Source organism: Mus pahari, chromosome 18 (genome assembly GCF_900095145.1).
Source record: "Mus pahari chromosome 18, PAHARI_EIJ_v1.1, whole genome shotgun sequence".
In the NCBI taxonomy this organism is placed as follows: Eukaryota; Metazoa; Chordata; class Mammalia; order Rodentia; family Muridae; genus Mus; species Mus pahari.
The window spans coordinates 49,285,777-49,304,692 of record NC_034607.1 but is presented as its reverse complement, the minus strand read 5'-3'; the positions used below and the strand labels follow the sequence as shown (position 1 = coordinate 49,304,692).

Sequence of the window (18,916 nt, the reverse complement as noted above, 5' to 3'; positions counted from 1 at the left end):
CACGATGATTCAGTTTGAGCTAAGAGCTCTTTGAAATATGTGCCAATACGGGTGGTGTTTGAAAAGATGAAGTCTCATTTCGGTGAAATGTGGTCTGCTTCAGTGCCCACACATTCTGCACACCCTGCCCCTGGCTTAATGTGTGCTGGGATGGAATCGCCGTATTATAAAGGAGGCTAATTTAGTGACAGACTCTGAATAATGGCTGCCTGTGCCCTTTTTCATCCCTCCTTCCCGACCAAGTGTGGACCTAGCAAATTCCTTTCCTCTGTGTGGCATTAAAGATTTAGGGTTTCATTCAGAGGGTCTTCAGTGTGGGGAAGAAAACAAAAACAGCTATTACCTTGGGAGAGAAGAAAAAGCGAAACTTCCCCAAACCCAGAAACATGATTTCGGTCATTGAAGTGTCTCCCCGCTTCCCCCCACTTTACTAGGATGAAAAGAAAATACTTTAATCTTTCCTGAGATTGTGCTTACCTCCTAATGGTGATAACACTCTCCTTTTAGAACAAGTGAGTTTATTTTGCATATTTGGTGGGAGGAATAAGCAGACTAAAGTTGGACCTTCCGAGCAGACAGCCATTTTGGGCATAAAACCCAAACTGTATATCCTCTTTCACCGTTTGTTTGATAACTCTTCTAGGAGCCTTCACCCATTCATTTTCTGTCCTAATTTTTACCCCCTTCACTTTCAAGTCAAGACCGTGCCTGTAGTCCTTTCCCGATGGGCCTGGGTGTGCTAGGAACTGTGGTAAGTGTAGATCCAGCAGTGCATTGCTTCCACAGAATATTCTTCCTCGCTGTATGAGTCTGAGGAGCAACTACAGTGGACTGGTAGCACGGAGCCCATTGCCAGTATCCCATCTTGGCATGAAATCCAAGATCCGTGCTTTGAAAAGAAGAAACTTGGGAACGTCGTCCTGTTTCGTGTGTTGGGTCGGGGTTCCCACTTCACTGAGAGGGACAGATTCCTTGGGGCTCCCTTGATATGATAAAATTAACTTCCCTTTATAAATAAAGTGACCTTGATAATTTATTTTTTAAAAGCATCATAGAAAAATGAGCCACGAGTGACCAGCTTTGAAAGGACTGATCAGTAACTGTAGAATTTGAAGGCTAGTGATGGACGGAGCTCATTAGCCAAGGCAACAGGAGCACTGACTGATAGGTATAGACTGTGAGGGAGTTGAATATGGGGAACCAAGTGAGTGACAGCCTTTCTGAAGGAGGCAGGGGGTTTGGGAAGAAAGAGGGTTGGAGTAGAGCATTAGGGTGAACACTAATTTAGATAGAAAGAGAAACTGAAGAAGCCCAGAAGGGAGGAGACAGATAAAACAGAGAAACTGTAGAGGAAGTGAAGAAGATAGAGTAAGGCTCAGTTTGTGTATATGTATCTTAAGTATGTATATAATTATTCAAGTCAAACTGTTCCCTAGCTACCCAGATATTTCAGGCATATGCATGTTTTTCTTGGCTTAATGGCCCGGTTTTAAGATTCTTTCTATGAGTAGGTATAAGAAAGCCCGTATCTGTAATCCCAGATAAACCCTGGCATGGTGTAATATTAAGGATGTTGCACACTGCACAGGAAGCCCCTCGCTGGCCTCCTGTAACAGACGTGGCAGCTGGCATTTCATAGTCGTTCAGTTCCTGCCAGCCTGTGGCCACTGAAACGAGTCTGCATCCTTTTGAGCTTTGAGTAAGACTTCCCTCCATCCTCTTGGAGACATGAGGTTAATGAGAGCCCTAGCCTACCGGGGCAAGCGACTTGCCACTCACTTGGATTCCCCAGCCTCAGAGCTCACAATCTTGATTCATCTCATCACAGTTTCTAAGTGTCTTTCTCGAGTGTCCATTGTTCCAAACCCTGTAACTTTTTTCTCATAAAGAAAAGTTGATGTAGGACTCAGGGGCACAATGGGCCTTCAGGAGTTGAATTATTCCAAGAAAGCCTTCGAGGGTCATGGAGGATGGAAACCAGGCATCCTTGGAAGGCTGTGCACTGTCTGACACTGGCAGGGGGGTGTCACTTACGTAAATGGGTTTATGCAACCTGCGCAGTCCTGTGTCCTGCTGAAGAGCAAAATAGGAGAGTCTTCCTCTAAAAGGAACAGCGTGGGCACAGGCATGAGACTTGTATGTTATGTTTAGGGAATGAGAATCGGTGGTAGTGTGAGCCGGAAAGCATAGGCTAAGGATGTGAATAATGCCTGTTTTGCAGCCGCAGCTACCCATTGGCCAGTTTCTATCATTTGTACTGAGAAGCTTAGCCATAGAAAGGAGTGTGTGTTAAGTGTGTGTCCCGTGATGGCAGAGGGAGGAGATGGGGGACAGGAAAGATGAATGGGCATGGAGGCTCACGCCTGTCATTCTGCCAACTCAGGCTCAGTGCCCGAGGGTCAAGAGATGGAGCCTGTGCTACATAGTGAGTCCCAAGCTATGTCACAGTGAGACCCTATAACACCCCCCCCCAAAAAAAATCAGGCTGGGGATGTTAGCTCAGTAATAAAAGCACTCCTGCAAAAAACCCTTAGGTTGGATTTCCAGCCCTGCAAAAGCAAGAGTTGAAAGTCTTTGGGCAGGATCTGAGAGCTTGCCTTGCTCTGTGCTAGTGAAAATAGATACTAAGTAACAACTGTGGTCTATACTAGGGAGAATTGAAATTCCTCCAGAGCATCTTAAAGATACCCCTGTGCACGTGACTAACCAGGCGGACTTGGAGGAGCTGGGAATACTCAGAACCACCTGCAGGCTCTCCACGCCCTGCTCTTGTTCCTAAGTCACCTCTGTGCCCCTCTGTTCATTCCTAACCTAATAAAATGGATCATTCACGCCCAGCTCAGGTCCTGTTCTGAGCCTTTGTGGGCTGCCCTAGTAAATGGGAGGTTTCCTCCCAAACTTGAGGGGTTGCTGCTTTGTACTATTTATATGTCATTTGATGTCCTCGATGGCATTTTCTCATAACACATGCTGTGATGTTGATGAAAAGCCCTTGAAGGCGGGTGAACTCATTTATAACCCCCTACACCACCACTTTGTTTTTGAGTCAGTCTTTTTTTTTTTTTTTCCCTTTCTCGAGACAGATTTCTTTGTGTAGGCCACTACCTAGCGTCCTAATTCCCTTTTCATAAGCTCTGTCTCCAGCGGCTTCTATGAGTATCCTAGGCCAGTCTTGGGCACCTTCCTTATATTATGTAAGGGTGCACTGAGCTAGGAAGGTGTTGTCCCGGGGCCTGTAGGCACTGGGTACCTCTAGCTTGACTACGTTAGCCCACTTTTGAGTACTGAATAGAGCTCTCTTCTATGGGGTCTGCGTCCTGTTCAGGGATACTGTGAGGAGGACCCCACAGGGTTGACGAGAGAGGAATCAGAGAACATTTCCCCGTAGTGTATGACTGAAGCCATCTTGTGGAGAGGACTGTGATGTCGGGCTGGTAAGGGTCCGTAGAGAACACACAGGCTCCTAGACTAACAAATGTATTGACTAATTAGTCTTTGGGTGAGCATGTGGATAGATGAGATAAAGCAGATGCTTTCCACTGGGGTAGTGCCCTCGCACGGGATATTGGGACCCTGGCCTCGGCCTACTCCCTCTGCTTCCTGGACAGGGGTCAAGCACTGACCCGGGCCTTGTGTTGCAGCCATGATGGCCTGCACTGCTCCAGGCCCCAAAGGTTTGATTGCATCCTAGAAGGCAGTTTTGCCTTCTGCCTAGAGTCTCCTGACACGCCAAGGTGATTTGTGAAACTTTAGCTCGCAGACAGATTGCCTTGTAAGGTTGGTAAGCATTAGTTTGGTGTGGGGGCAGATGGACAGCTAAAGCAGGAAGCCTGCAGATTTGAGACCACTGGGAGCTACATAGTGAGACCTTATATCAAAAAAGGGGGGCTGCCAGGCAGTGGTGGCGCACGCCTTTAATCCCAGCACTTAGGAGGCAGAGGCAGGCGGATTTCTGAGTTCGAGGCCAGCCTGGTCTACAGAGTGAGTTCCAGGACAGCCAGGGCTACACAGAGAAACCCTGTCTCGGAAAAACGACAAAACAAAACAAAACAAATAAGCAAACAAAAACAAAACAAAAAAACAAAGGGGTGTGTGTGTGTGCTGGAGAGACAGCTCAGTGGTTAAGAGCATTTGATACTCTTGAAGAAGACCCTGAGTCTGTTCCCAGCACCCACACGGAGGCTCACAAACATCTACAACTCCAGTCCCAGCGCATATGTTGCCCCCCTTTGGCTTCCGGTGGTACTGCATGAATGTGGCACACCAGCAATACACAGAGTCAAAACACTCACACAAACAAAATAAAAGTCAGTCAATGGGTTTTTAAGAAATGAAAAACATTGCTAGACACTGCTATTTATTTTAGAAAAATGTACCCTTTGATAGCTGCCTGTGACATGGGCCGGCTTCTGTCAGGCAGGGTGAGTATAATAGCTGTGTCTTGATCATTTACCTGGGGGCTTGTGTATTCTCCGTTGGTCTCAGAAGTGTTCTGAGTTTTTAATCAGACCTGCAAAGCCTTATGATAATTTTTATCTGTTCTTTAGCAGTTCTTTGTTACATGTGGGGATTTGGATCTTTAATTTGTATTACTTTTGTTGTGGTGATAAGAATTTGAGGAGAATGTAAAATGTTTAACTTTCTTGTGTTATTTTAAGCAAGCCGTTAAGGAAATTTAAATAATCAAAACGTAGCAGCCAGGTGATGGAAATGTAAAAATCAATTGTGTTATTTCCATTGCCTTTGTGTTTAATATTACATAAACCCAGTAGGCTTTGGAGTGCGTTAAAAATCAGAGCAGCATTTGAAATGACGGGCGAAAGGTCTTCGGGCTTTCACTTGGCAGATAAGGCGGTTATTTGTAGAAGTTGGTAATTAATAGATCCCTGATAAGATTGGACAGAACCTGGGACCTCAGTTAAACCCTGTTCTTTCATACTGGACTTTTAAGTGTGGGTGGGATTTTTTTTCCTTTTTTTTTTTTTTATGTCTGCTGCCAGTTTTACAGTTCTGTGGAAGACTTATTTTGTCAATCCCCCCCTTTTTTTTCCTAATAATGTACTTTTTTTCTCATTTTGGTAAAGAAGTCATTTTAAATGCTTCTTTTATTTGCCTATTTTTAATGAAAGCTTCACTCATCGGGGAATGTAGAATGTCAAGCTGTAGCATGACCCACTCTCCTCGGGCCCACGCAGGTTCCTGACTCTCTTCCTGGTCTCAGGCTTGCTGCATAGCTGAGGGTGACCATGAGCTCTCGATCCTCCATGGCTCCAGCCCCTATGAATTTGCTTCTTTCACATAACGAGGCATCTTGAAACTTCCCATACCAGTTCATTTTTTTCCTCCTCTTTCTTTCTTTAACAGGATCTGGCTGTGGAGCCCAAATTGGCCCTGAAGTTCTAAATCTTCTCTCATCTACCTCCCTAGTAGGGGGATTGTAGGTATTTGACATTAATGCCTGGTACTCTTGTTCTTCTTAATGTCTGCACAGTATCCCAGAGTGTAATTAAGCCAGGATTCACTTAGAGAGTATGGAGACTCTTTCATCAAGATGGTTTCCATCATACAGCGTGGAAAATGGACTCTAATTCTCCTCTCACCAACCACTGCCTGGTGTTCTCTCTGCTACACACTTCTCATAAAACCCTAGCATGGGAGGCAGATCTCATAGAAGAGAATTGTATTCACTGTTCAATAGGAGTGGTTATGCCAGAGGGAGCCTGATCCTGTGGGCCTGAGAACAGCTTCACTAATAGAAAATAAAACTGTAATATTGTGTGTGTGTGTGTGTGTGTGTGTGTGTCTGTGTGCCTGTTTGTTTGTGTGCATGTGCACGCGTATGAGTTTGTAGACCAAACCCTTAAGTAGATTTTAAAATTTCTTATTTTTTCGCGTTGTTATACTATGTCTATTTTTATTATTTATTTATTTATTATATTTATTATTATATGTAAGTACACTGTAGCTGTCTTCAGACACTCCAGAAGAGGGCGCCAGATCTCGTTACGGATGGTTGTGAGCCACCATGTAGTTGCTGGGATTTGAACTCAGTACCTTCGGAAGGGCAGTCAGTGCTCTTAACCGCTGAGCCATCTCTCCAGCCAATACTATGTCTTATTATCTATCTATCTGTTCTCTCTTTCTCTCTCTGTCTCTGTCTCTGTCTCTCTGTCTCTCTCTCTCTCTCTCTCTCTCACACACACACACATACACACACATTTGTGTGTACAAATAAATGACTGAATGATTTTTTTTTCCCACTGAGAAATTAAAAATGGAACACTTCACGAATTTGTGTGTCATCCTTGTGCAGGGGCCATGCTAATCTTCTCTGTATCGTTCCAGTTTTAGTATATGTGCTGCCGAAGCAAGCACGATTGTTTTTTACTGTGGAGACTGAACCCAATGTACAGGCAAGTGACAATCCATACTTTTTTGTTTTTTGTTTTTTCAAGACAGAGTTTCTCTGTGTAGCCCTTGCTGTCCTGGAACTCACTCTGTAGACCAGGCTGGCCTTGAACTCAGAAATCCGCCTGCCTCTGCCTCTGCCTCTGCCTCCCGAGTGCTGGGATTAAAGGCATCACCACCACGACCGGCCAATCCATCCTATTTTAATCGTATGGTTTGGTTAGGAGTTTACAGGAGTATAAAATGTGCCAGAATTGTCTGCGTGCCTCACCACACACCAGCTCACCGGTTGGATTTTTAAATAGCCAAAGAAAAAGAACTAGGTCTGGTGGTGTATAAACTTGTAAGTTTTTCAAATGAAAACCCCAAATGGTTTTAAAACCGAACCAAAGGAAAACCGGTGAACCTGTGACTGAATGTGGTGTGCCATTCAGATTTCGGAATCTGTGTTAGGTTTTATTGAAAAGCAGTGGTTCTTTGACACAGTGTCTGACAGAGTGGAGCAGCCATAATGTGGCCTTTGGCAGAGCATGGTGGTGCATGCCTGTAGTGCCAGCACTGGGAAGACAGAGGCAAGAGGACCAGGTGTTCAAGTCTGAGGCCAACCCCAAAAGAGACAGTTTGTACCTCCACGCCTGGCTGGGTAGAGAGGGCCCTGACCTTCTGAGATAAATGCCTCCCTCAGATCTGGGCTCACACATTTAGGTGGTTCAGGAGGCCCGGTCCTTGCCCATGCCATAGTTTTTAGACATTTTATTCCGACACAGAGTTTTATGAGGTTGCTTCAGCTGGTCTTGAACTCACTCCGTAGCCTACTCAGAACTTGAACTTGTGATCATGCAGCCTCATGGGATAGCAGGCTTGTCCCGCCAGCTTTATTCCTCTGTGTCCAGTGGAGAGGCCTCAGGCTCAGGGGTTCTGAGGCCCAAGTTTCCCTCTTTGTAGAAATTAGCAAAGCGGGCTGGTGAGATGGCTCAGCGGGTAAGAGCACCCGATTGCTCTTCTGAAGGTCCGGAGTTCAAATCCCAGCAACCACATGGTGGCTCACAACCATCCGAAACAAGATCTGACTCCCTCTTCTGGAGTGACTGAAGATAGCTACAGTGTACTTACATATAATAAATAAATAAATCTTAAAAAAAATGAAATTAACAAAGCAATTGCACTACCTTTCTGGCTGTCTGAGAAGATTAATGAGTGAGTTATTTCTATCGAGTCTGACGTTAGATGCTGTCCTGACCCACCACTTGTTTTGCTTTCTTACTAGCTGAGCTCACTCTCCAGTCATAGTTGGGGACTATGACTGGGAACTTTTTTTAACTACTATCTGTGCTTGGGAGGGGAAATTACATTTTCATAAACTAACAACTACCTCATTAATTTAAGATTTACCTAGTTCACATTTATTTATTCTTTTTTCTTTCTTTCTTTTTTAATATTATTTCTTTTTATTTATATGAGCACACCGTCGCTGTTTTCAAACACACCAGAAGAGTGCATCATCAGATCCCATTACAGATGGTTGTGAGCCACCATGTGGTTGCTGGGAATTGCACTCAGGACCTCTGGAAGAGCAGTCAGTGCTCTTAACCGCTGAGCCATCTCTCCAGCCCTCTCTTTTTTCTTTCTTCTTCTTCTTCTTCTTCTTCTTCTTCTTCTTCTTCTTCTTCTTCTTCTTCTTCTTCTTCTTCTTCTTCTTCTTCTTTTTTTTAAGGTTTTTCGAGACAGGGTTTCTCTGTGTAGCCCTGGTTGTCCTGGAAGTCTCGAACTCAGAAATCCGCCTGCTTCTGCCTCCTGAGTGCTGGGATTAAAGGCGTGCGCCACCACGCCTGGCTAAACAAATGAGGAAGGTGAATCTGAACTTTCTGGGGAGAGACTTGAACATGCAACCTCCTGATCTGGAGTCGGATGCGCTACCTTTATGCCACGAGTCCAGCCTCTCTTTTTTCTTTCAAGGCAGGCTCTTACTATATAGGTAGGCTCTTACTATATAGCCTAGGCTGGCCTCAAACGCAGAGATCTACCTGCCTTAGCCTCCAGAATGCCGGGATTAAAGGTGTGTGCCATCACACCTGATCTAACTCACATTTAATATTTATTTATTTAATAACAGAGTTGGGGATTTCCTAGGACTGTGTGCATGCAGAGTCCCACCACTGAGTGGGTATCAGTCTATTTTATTATATATATTTACTATATGTAAGTACACTGTAGCTGTCCTCAGACACTCCAGAAGAGGGCGTCAGATCTTGTTATGGATGGTTGTGAGCCACCATGTGGTTGCTGGGATTTGAACGCAGGACTTTTGGAAGAGCAGTTGGCGCTCTTAACCACTGAGCCATCTCTCACCAGCCCCATTATTTTATATTTTTGGAGACAGGGTCTCACTATGTGGCCCTGGCTGATCAGGAACTCCCTATGTTCAGGCTGGACTTGAACTCACAGAGGTTTCCTTGTGTCTGCCTCTCGAGTGCTGGGATTAAAGGAGTTTGCTGCTAGGCTCAGGTTCATATCAGTGTTTTGGTGTTTATTTTTAGACAAGGTCTTTCTTAGTTGCCTAGGCTGGCCTGGAGGTTTCTTTGTAGCCCAGGTAGGCCACACGCTTATGGTCCACCTGCTTCAGGCTTTTGCCTAGGCCACCATGGTCAGCTCATTTATAGCCACCTCCCTTTCTCTCACATATACACACACATTCCCTCTCAATTTTTTAAAATGTAAACATAAGAATTTAGAATTTCATACATGTATATAAACTGTTTTGATCATATCCATTCACACCCTCACTTATAACATTCCTCTGTCTAGATATGCATGCCTGGATTCCACCTCTGAGACCTTGGAGGTTCCCTGCGTGGGTGTTGGTTGTGCGATCTCAGGGTGCAGTAGGTGAGTGCAGTAGGTGCAGTTAGAAATGGACTCTGTTGCTGTTAGAGCCTGCACCCGTAGTTCAGCTGTCATGTACTCTGCACTGGTAAATCCCTCTGACTCTGTGCTGAGTCGGGAGGGCATGGATGACCCAACCTGGATCCACAAGCCAGGTCCTGTTAAATCAGAACCGGGCACCTTAGCAACATATTAGAAGATTATGATTTTTGGGGCCATTGACATGGCTTAGAGCGGCGGTTCTCGGCCTTCCTAATGCTGTGACTTTTTTGTTTTTGTTTTTGTTTTTTGAGACAGGGTTTCTCTGTGTAGCCCTGGCTGTCCTGGGACTCACTCTGTAGACCAGGCTGGCCTCAAACTCAGAAATCTGCCCACCTCTGCCTCCTAAGTGCTGGGATTAAAGGCGTGTGCCACCACTGCCTGGCTATGCTGCAACTTTTTAATACAGGTCCTCATGTTGTAGTAACTCCCAACCATAAAATTATTTTCATTGCTAGTTTGTAATTGTAATTGTGCTACTTTTATGACTTGTAATGTAAAAATGTTTTGTATGCAGACCCCTGTGAAAATGACCCAGAGATTGAAAACCACTGCCTTAAAGGGAAAAAAGCATGTGCTGCTAAGAGCTGAATGTCTGATATTGATCCCTGGAATCCACATAGTGGAAGGAGAGAGCTGATTCCTACATGCGTGCTGTGGTACACACACACACACACACACACACACACACAGGTACATACACATACACTGGAATACACAAACAGAGACAAATAAATAAAAAGTGTTTATGATTTTGTATGAATATTAAGCATGTTTAAGAAATAGGAAATGGAGCCGGGCGTGGTGGTGAACGCTGTCGTGGAACCCCAGCCTCTGGCCAGTGGAAGTGGGGCAAAGATGACACATATGCCAAGGCAGGGTTTGAGCAGCTTCCACAGCTTCCCGCTGCAGCTTCCTTTATTCTCTCTACAGCTCACCCCAGCTCTCTACAGCAGTTCAGCTTCTCCCCTCTGCTTCTCAGCTTCTCTGCTCCTCCTTAGCTCTCTCTTCAGCTGCTGCTCTGCTGCTCTCAGTTCTGGGGGAATCGTCCAATTTATCCCCTTCCACCCTCTGCACTCGTCTCTCATTACTCTTCATCATCCAATCAGCATTCAGCACATTCTATACGCGAGCCGTGCATGCAGACAGGGTGGGTGTTGATAGGCCAGTGACTCAATATCGTGCTGCATGACGCTATGCGTCAGGCGGGCAGCGCGTGATCACTCAGGTTCACGTGATCACTCAGGTGCAAGTGATCATTCAGGTGCGCATAATCCGTTTTTTGGTAAACAAGCAGGGAATCTCAGGTCTTGGCAGTGAGCCCTATTGTTGTCTATGAGGCAGGATTTTATGGTGTAACTCGGAGATCTTGCCTCTGCCTCTTCAGCTCTGGGTTTATAGGGAAGGACCACCGGGCTGGTTGATGCAATGAAGGCAGCAAACTCGGGAACTCATGCATATGCATGTTAGGCAAGCACTGGACCAACTTAAACTACGTTCTCAGATCATGTACTACAAATAATTCAAAACTTCCTACCTTATATCTAATATAAGTATTGATAGATAAAACCTTCATGAAACAAAAATGTCTTGAAACCAGCCAAGCAATACCTCCGTTTTTGTGTGGACACCCAAGCCTGTTCTCTCAAAGCAGTGGGAAATCCGTGCTGTTGCTCTTTTTCAATCGCTTTTCCTCATAAGCACTCTGTTCACCCTTCCCAAGGTAAAAATATTTATTTATGGAACCAGAGAGACGGCCTAGCAGTTAAGATCCTTTGTTGCTCTTGCAGAGGACCCAGGTTCGATTCCCGGCACTCATATGGAGTCTCGCAACATCTGTAACTCAATTCCAGGAGTTCTGCCGCTCTTTTCTGACCTCTGCAGGAACCAGGTGTGCACATGGTACACACGCACATGTGCAGGAGGAACAACTCGTACACATAATATAATATATGTGTAAAAGGAAAAACCAAGTTATTCATGCTGGATATGGTGACTCTCACCTTTAATCCCAATACTTAGGAGGCAGAGGCAGGAGGATCTCTGTGAGTTCCAGGCCAGCCAGGGTCATATGGAGTGAGACCTTTTCTCAAAATGTGATGTGTGTGTATGTATGAGAGAGAGAGTGTGTGTGTGTGTGTGTGTGTGTGTGTGTTTATGTGTGTGTATGTGTTTGGAAATTAGAGATTGGTAACTCCACATTGTTAGTTAATTAATTAACTAATTAATTAATTTTGAGGTAGAGTTTCTCACTAATCCTGGAACTTACCAATTGGCTAGACTGGCTAGCCAGCCAACCCCAGGGCTTCTCTTACCTCTGCCTCACAGCATGTATAGCCTCGGTGCCTGACTTTTTCTGTGGGTATTGGAGAGCCAAACTCAGCTCCTCATTTTTGTGTAGTAAGTACCTTACCCACGGAAACCTCTTCCCCAGCGTCTGGTGCCTGGAACCTGGAATGTAGACCAGGCTGGGGTTGAAGTCATCGTGATCCTCCTGCCTCTGCTGCTCCCCAGTGCTGAGTGTTGAGACACTGTGTCCACTTCACACTGACCCCGCCAAGTAGAAGAACTCAGTGTTTACCGCTACAGGCATTGTATGCTCTGGGCTAAGTGGTTTTGCATGCAGCGTTTCCCACAAAGAATGAATGACCCTGTGATCGGCAACACATCCTCTGCAAGCCAGAAGACTGGCAAGCCTTTGACTTCACCAAAGTTGAAGACTAAAATTGATTTGGCAGAGGATAGCATTAGAGTTCATTGTTTGCTTTAAAAAAATTCTCGTGAGGCCGAGGCAGAGGCTCGGTGAGAGCATTTGCCTGGCCTGTGGGAGGCCTGGCCTGACTCTCGGCCTTGAGAACATGTCCTAAAGTACAAATACTAATTGCGTTTGCAGGGCATGGTCTGCCTCGTGTGCGATAACTTTATGGACTCTTTTTGTTTCGAGGCAGGGTCTTCCTAGGTCCTAGGGCTCCTAGTGGAGACCAGGCTGCCTTCCCCCAGACTGATGGAGACGCGGGCTATGGTACCACACACTCTGGCTACGTCGTGGAGTCATCAGTCAGGCTAACTCACATGCCTGTCATCTCATGTGCTTGTCATGTGGTGACAAGCTCAGTGGTGAGAGCTCTGATGGTCACTTTCATCTGCCCACTGGTAAACAGGCATTTTAATTTGTTTTCTTTTGAGGTTAGGTTTCATGTCTCACTGGTCTTGAACTTGATGAGTACCCTGTGCTTTCCTTGCACTTCTGACTCTCCTGACTTCATCTCACCAGTGCCTGGTTTCTTCAGCGCTGGGGATGAAAGACCCTGCCTTGTAAATGCAGGCTGAGCCACAGCCCAGGCTTGGCCTGTAAGGGCATTTGCTGGGTAAGCAGGAGAGCCTGTGTTCAGATCTCCAGGTAAAACCAGGCGTGACTGAACACCAGGGCCTCCAGTGTGGGGGGACAGGAGACTCTGGCTGGATGACTATCCAGCCTAGCTTTAAAAAACAAACAAACAAACAAACAAAAAAAAACAGAACTAAACAAGGAAGGTGTCTTAGTCAGGGTTTCTATTCCTGCACAAACACCATGACAAAGAAGCAAGTTGGGGAGGAAAAGGTTTATTTAGCTTACACTTCCATACTGCTGTTCATCACCAAAGTAAGTCAGGACTGGAACTCAAGCAGGTCAGAAAGCAAGAGCTGATGCACAGGCCATGGAGGGATGTTCTTTACTAGCTTGCTTCCCCTGGCTTGCTCAGCCTGCTCTCTTATAGAACCCAGGACTACCAGCCCAGAGATGGTCCCACCCACAAGGGGCCCTCCCCCTTGATCTCTAATTGAGAAAATGCCTTACAGCTGGATCTCATGGAGGCATTTCCCCAGCTGAAGCTCCTTTCTCTGTGATAACTCCAGCTGTGTCAAGTTGACACAAAACTAGCCAGTACAGAAGGCAAGTTTTAGGTCTAGTGAAGACGATGTCTTAAGGGGATAAAGTGATAGGAACATCCTCTGTCCTCCATCTGTGTACAGAGACATATACAGTCCTATCAGGATAAAACTGCTGGAGGGATACATAGTTTTTCTAAGTTCTCTCCAGGGTAACCAGCTTTGTGACCTCTAGAGCTCTGTGCCTTAGGTCCATAGAGGCCAACAAGACTGTGGGATAGTTTAGGGACTGTGTTGTTATAGGTCAGTAGTTACAATGTCACTAGTATTCAGAGATGAGGGTGGCCAGCATCAAGTTACATGCTGTTCACCACGGGCATTAAGTAACTGTGACGTTATAGGTAGAGACACTGTGGCAAGGAACAAGGAAGCCCTTGATACCATTGAGAAGCCAGGAGACTTTTGCCTTTCATGGAAATCCCATTCTTTGTTCCTTAGTGTACGGTATGTGGCCACAGATGATCGCCAAGGGCCCGCTTGTGGTGGCATCGTATGTGACACGCTGGAGTCGAGCAGACAGTTCTATTTTTGTTATGTCACGTGAAGACCTTGGCGAGTAAAGAGAATGTGATAGGACTCCCTCACTTGCCCAGCAGCCACATGCATCACCTTAGCTTCCCGCTACCCCAAAGTATGCTGAGGTAATGACTGTCTTCAGCTCTGGGAAGACCACAGGGAAGGTGGTGGCATTGGTGATGTGGTGGGGGAGGGTTGGGGACACCAGCCCCTGGCTCCAGAGTGTGCTAGCTGGAGTTCCCATTCTTACTGCACAGTACACTCTGTCTTTGGGTGTAGAAATGACACATAGGGAATTTTGACTCATACTACAAAAGCCAAATTAAAGACCAAAGTGAACCTAATTGATAGTTATTGCATATATGTCACAAAAGAACTAAGTTCAATGAAAAAGATTTTCTTCAGGCCCTAGAAAGATAACAATTAAATGTTATTAGTTAAAAGAACAGTATACAATGGTTTTTTTTTTTTTAACAAATTGTTCCAGTTTCTCAACTAACCTGTATAACTTATTTAAATGTTGTTAGCAAGTCATCATAGTAAATCTTCTGAGGAATTTCCCTGAAATATGACAGACTTGAAGATAAAACAAAATTCAGGCATTCTTTTTTTAATGTAGAATTTCTTATGCCAGTCAAAATGTGTTTTCTTTGGATTACAGGTACTAAAACTTAAGCAGAACAAAGGGGCATGTGAGATAAAAGAAATGTGCTTTACAGAGGGTATGTCAGTGCAGGTCTGTGATGCCAGCGCTCTGGAGGTGGAGACCAGAGGGTCGGGAGCTCAAGGTCACCCTTGACTGTATAGCCACACCAGTTTTGGGGGGCAGCTTGTACTACTCGAGATTCTTTCTCCAAAGGAGTGGAGTGGGGGTGGGGAGCAGGGTGTTGGGGGAACAAGCTTTTAAAAAGAAGGAGGAAAGCCGGGCTTGGTGGCGCACGCCTTTAATCCCAGCACTCGAGAGGCAGAGGCAGGAGGATTTCTGAGTTCGAGGCCAGCCTGGTTTACAGAGTGAGTTCCAGAAACCCTGTCTCGAAAAAAACCAACCCCCCCCCAAAAAAAAAGTCCGAGGAGGAGGAAATTATGCATAAAAGTCTGGAGCGGGTAGAAACAGACAGATGAGAGAGCTGCTGCGGCGGTGGGAATGTGTCCTAGCACTTCGGAGGCGGAGGCAGGGAAATTGCCTCAAGTTCAAAGCTAGCCTGATCTACATAGTGAGTTTCAGGACAGCCAGGGATACAAAGCAAGATCCCCCCAGCTCAAACAAAGGTAAGGCTTATAGAACATCGAGCACCCATGCACCCATTAAGTTACTTCAATGGCAGCCTCTTTGCTACTGGAAACCTTCCCTTACCCACAGCAATGGCTTCTTACTTCAGTGTTCTTTTTATTTATTTATTTTATTTTTATTTATTTATTTATTTATTTTTTGGTTTTTTCTTTTTTTTTCTTTTCTTTTTGGTTTTTCAAGACAGGGTTTCTCTATATAGCCCTGACTGTCCTGGAACTCACTTTGTAGACCAGGCTGGCCTCGAACTCAGAAATTCGCCTGCCTCTGCCTCCCAAGTGCTGGGATTAAAGGGGTGCGCTACCACGCCCGGCTTACTTCAGTGTTCTTATTTCCGTGTATTCAAAATACATTTAAGGGCTGAGGAGGAGGCTCAGTGGGCAGAGGCGCTTGCTGCTAAGTTTCATCCCTGGATCCTGGAACCCAGATGGTGGAAGGAGAGAACTAACTCCCACAAGTGGCCTTCTGAGCTCCTCACAGGAGTCCCGGTATCATATGCTTATCCCTTACATACAGATGAGTAAATTCTCTCTCTCTCTCTCTCTCTCTCTCTCTCTGTGTGTGTGTGTGTGTGTGTGTGTGTGTGNGAGAGAGAGAGAGAGAGAGAGAGAGAGATGATTGAGGCAAACCTGAGCTATATATAGTGAGACTAAAATAACAATAATAATAGCATGTACTCACATACATGTGTGTTTGTGCCTGTTAGCTTTTTTAATTACTGCGATACCTATATGAGGCAATCAGCTTAGCACAGAGACTTTGTAAGGCCTCAGAGGTTTTTAGTTTGTGCCTGGTTGGCCCCGGCGCTTCCTCTGTGTCTGTGGTAAGATGGTAAGTCACACTAGAAGCATATGGTGGAAACTGCTCACCTCAAAGCCAGAAAACAAAAAAAAGGAAGAGGAAGAGTCTAGAGGCCTGTTTTCCACTTCCAGGTTATGTCCTCGGTGACCGAAAGACCTCCCCACCTTGTAAATTCCCACTACCCCTCAGTGATGGTACCAAGTGGCCGCCCATACCTTTAACATTGGCGTCTGGGGGATCTCCAATGCTCGGACTGTAGTGGTGTCTCTACAGCAGTAGGAATGGCATCAGAGCCAAGCCTGCCGCCTGCTCTCCCTGTTGTGCTGCTCCTGATTTCCATAGCTGCAACCCTTTTTGCTTTAACTATAGGAGGCAGAGATGTATCCGTACTTCTGTCCGTAAAAGCTTCCATTACTCAGGTACTGCAGTGAACGGTTTTGTTCATGACTCAGTGTGCAGATAGGAAAATGGCTTTAATTTATCTGCCTAGGACTGATTTGTAGATGGGAAGGTATGCGCATCTCTCTCGGCGGCGGCTGGTGTTGGTGCCCTGATTTATGCCTTCACCAACAGGGAATACAGTCCCCCTGCTCGGCGTCCTAGCTGGTTCCAGTTACCAGATTCATGTTGCTGATTTGGTGCACATAAAAGACCTTTTCAAATAAAATTTATCGGGATGTTTTGGAGTATGCAGTTTGTTGACATCAGACAAATGTCTGGCTGGAGGTTCCTCCAGAGGAGGCACAGTGGCTATGGTGGGGAGAACCCAGATAGGACTCAAGGCTCATACAGATGGCCCTGTCGTCTGAGGGCAGATCTCCCCACCTTTACACTGGTGATCCCAGCACTCAGAGGAGGCAGGTGGGGGATTTGTAGTTTAGAGAATAGAACTGCAGCCTGGGCTATGTGAAATCTTGCCTCAAAAAACTGAAACAGGCATTGTTTTCTGCTGGCCTGCAAATGCACCTTCCCTGCTTCAAGGTGCGCAGCCCCCTGCCTCCACCCTAAGTGCTGAGATTACAGACTGCATCGCACAAGCAGCACCTCGTTCATCTGTTGATTCCTATGACATATTTGATGTTTGATTTCTTCACACACGCACCATGCGAGCAGTGGCCCTAGTGGAGTAGGGGGTTCTCTGTGCTTTTTATTTCTCTTTCCCTTTTTCATTTTTATTATTTTTTTATTTTTATTTATTTATTTATTTATTTTTTTGAGACAGGGTTTCTCTGTGTAGCCCTGGCTGTAGACCCTCTGTAGACCAGGCTGGCCTCAAACTCAGAGATCCACCTTGCCTTGGCCTCCTTAGTACTAGGACTAAAAGTGTGCACTATTACATTTGGCTAGCTCCTTTTTCCCCTCCCTCCCTTCCTCCCTCCTCCCTTCCTTCCTTCCTTCCCTCCCTCTGTTATTCACCTTTCCTGCCTCCCTCCCCTTCCTTCCTTCCTTCCTTCCTTCCTTCCTTCCTTCCTTCCTTCCTTCCTTCCTTCCTTCCTTCCATTTTTCCCCAGTCATACTATGTATCCCAGGTTTGCCTGCAACACATTGTATAATCTGGGCTTTCCTTAAATTCTCCCACCTCAGCGTCCTGAGTGCTAGCATTTCATACGGTAACCACCACACTAAAGTAACTTTAGTGTTCTTGATAATAAGAGTACTGATCATAGCCAGGCAGTGGTGGCACACACCTTTAATCCTAGCACTCGGAAGAGTGCCAAGTTAGAGGACAGCCTGGTCTACAGAATGAGTTTCAGGACAGCCAAGGCTACACAGAGAGATCCTGTCTCAAACAAACAAACAAAACAACAACAACAAACCAAAACATGGTTTTTTTCAATGTGCATATCGGCATTTTATATATCTCACTATGTGGAGTGCTTGTCCAAATAACTACCCTGCTTTTTAAAAATACATATTTATTTCTATTTTGTGTGTATGGTTATTTTGGCTATATGTATGTCTCTACACTATATGTGTGCAGTGCTTGAAGAGACCAGAAGAGGGCATCCATTTTCTTGGAAGTGGAGGTTGTGAGCTACCATGTGGTTGCTGGGAATTGAACCTGGGTTCTCTGGAAGAGCAACCAGTGTACTTAACCACTGAGATGTCTCTCCAGCCCCTATAAGCTATTGCAAAATGAGTCTATTTATACTTATTACTAAGTCTTAGGAGTTTCTCATATATTTTGGATGTTCATACTGTGTCAGATGTCCTGTAAATCCTTTCTTCCAGTCTCTGTTTGAGACTTGCCTAGTCATTTTCATATGTGCATGCACACACATATGTTTACATGTGTGCAGGTTAGAGGTCAGCCTTGGACATCTTCCCTCAGGAACTGTCCACCTTGCTTTGCTCTGGGGAAAGAAGCTGAAACCATCCTGTTCTTTGGAGCCAAGCCTGTCACAGGGACCTAGGGCTCACTGACAGGCTAGGATGGCTGACCCTTGAGCTGCAGGGACCCTTTAATCCACCAGAGCTTGACTTTGTCCTCAAAGCTGAGGATCACATTCCGGTTTTGCTGCTTATAGAACAAGCGTCTTCCTCACTGACCTCCGGCCTTACTGCTTACTTATTTTCTAAAATGTTTGTTTGTTTGTTTGTTTGAGACGGTCTTGTAATGTAGCCCTGGATGGCCTGTCTATGGCTGTGTAGCTCAGGCTAGCCTCAAGCCTAATACTTGTGCCTGCCACGTGTACTTAACTTCTAATTGTTTTCTTTTTACCTTTTAGAAGATTCATCTATCTATTTCTTTATTTTATATGTATGAATGTTTTCCCTGCATGGATGTGTGTGTGTTAAGTGCACACCTGGTGCCCACATTGTTTAGAAGAGGATGTCTGAGTCCCAGAAACAGGAGTTAGGATGGTTGTGAGCCACCACACGGTACTGAGGGTAGATCCTGGGTCTTACGCAAGAGTAACACATGCTGTAAACTGCTGGGCCATCTCTCCAGCTCCTTAATTGCTTTGCTTTTTTTTTTTTTTCTTTCGAGACAGGGTTTCTCTGTGTACCCCTGGCTGTCCTGGAACTCACTTTGTAGACCAGGCTGGC

General features: G+C 45.5%; 1 protein-coding gene and 1 non-coding gene across 3 annotated transcripts in view; one reads left to right on the top strand and one right to left on the bottom strand.

Moving 5' to 3' along the window:
- Kcng3 (potassium voltage-gated channel modifier subfamily G member 3) overlaps window positions 1–18,916 on the top strand; it is a 45,632-nt gene that overhangs the window by 992 nt on the left and 25,724 nt on the right. The window lies entirely within an intron of this gene.
- Window positions 6,269–6,375, bottom strand: LOC115062537. Its single transcript, XR_003842479.1, has one exon. It is a non-coding gene; the product is annotated as a U6 spliceosomal RNA (small nuclear RNA).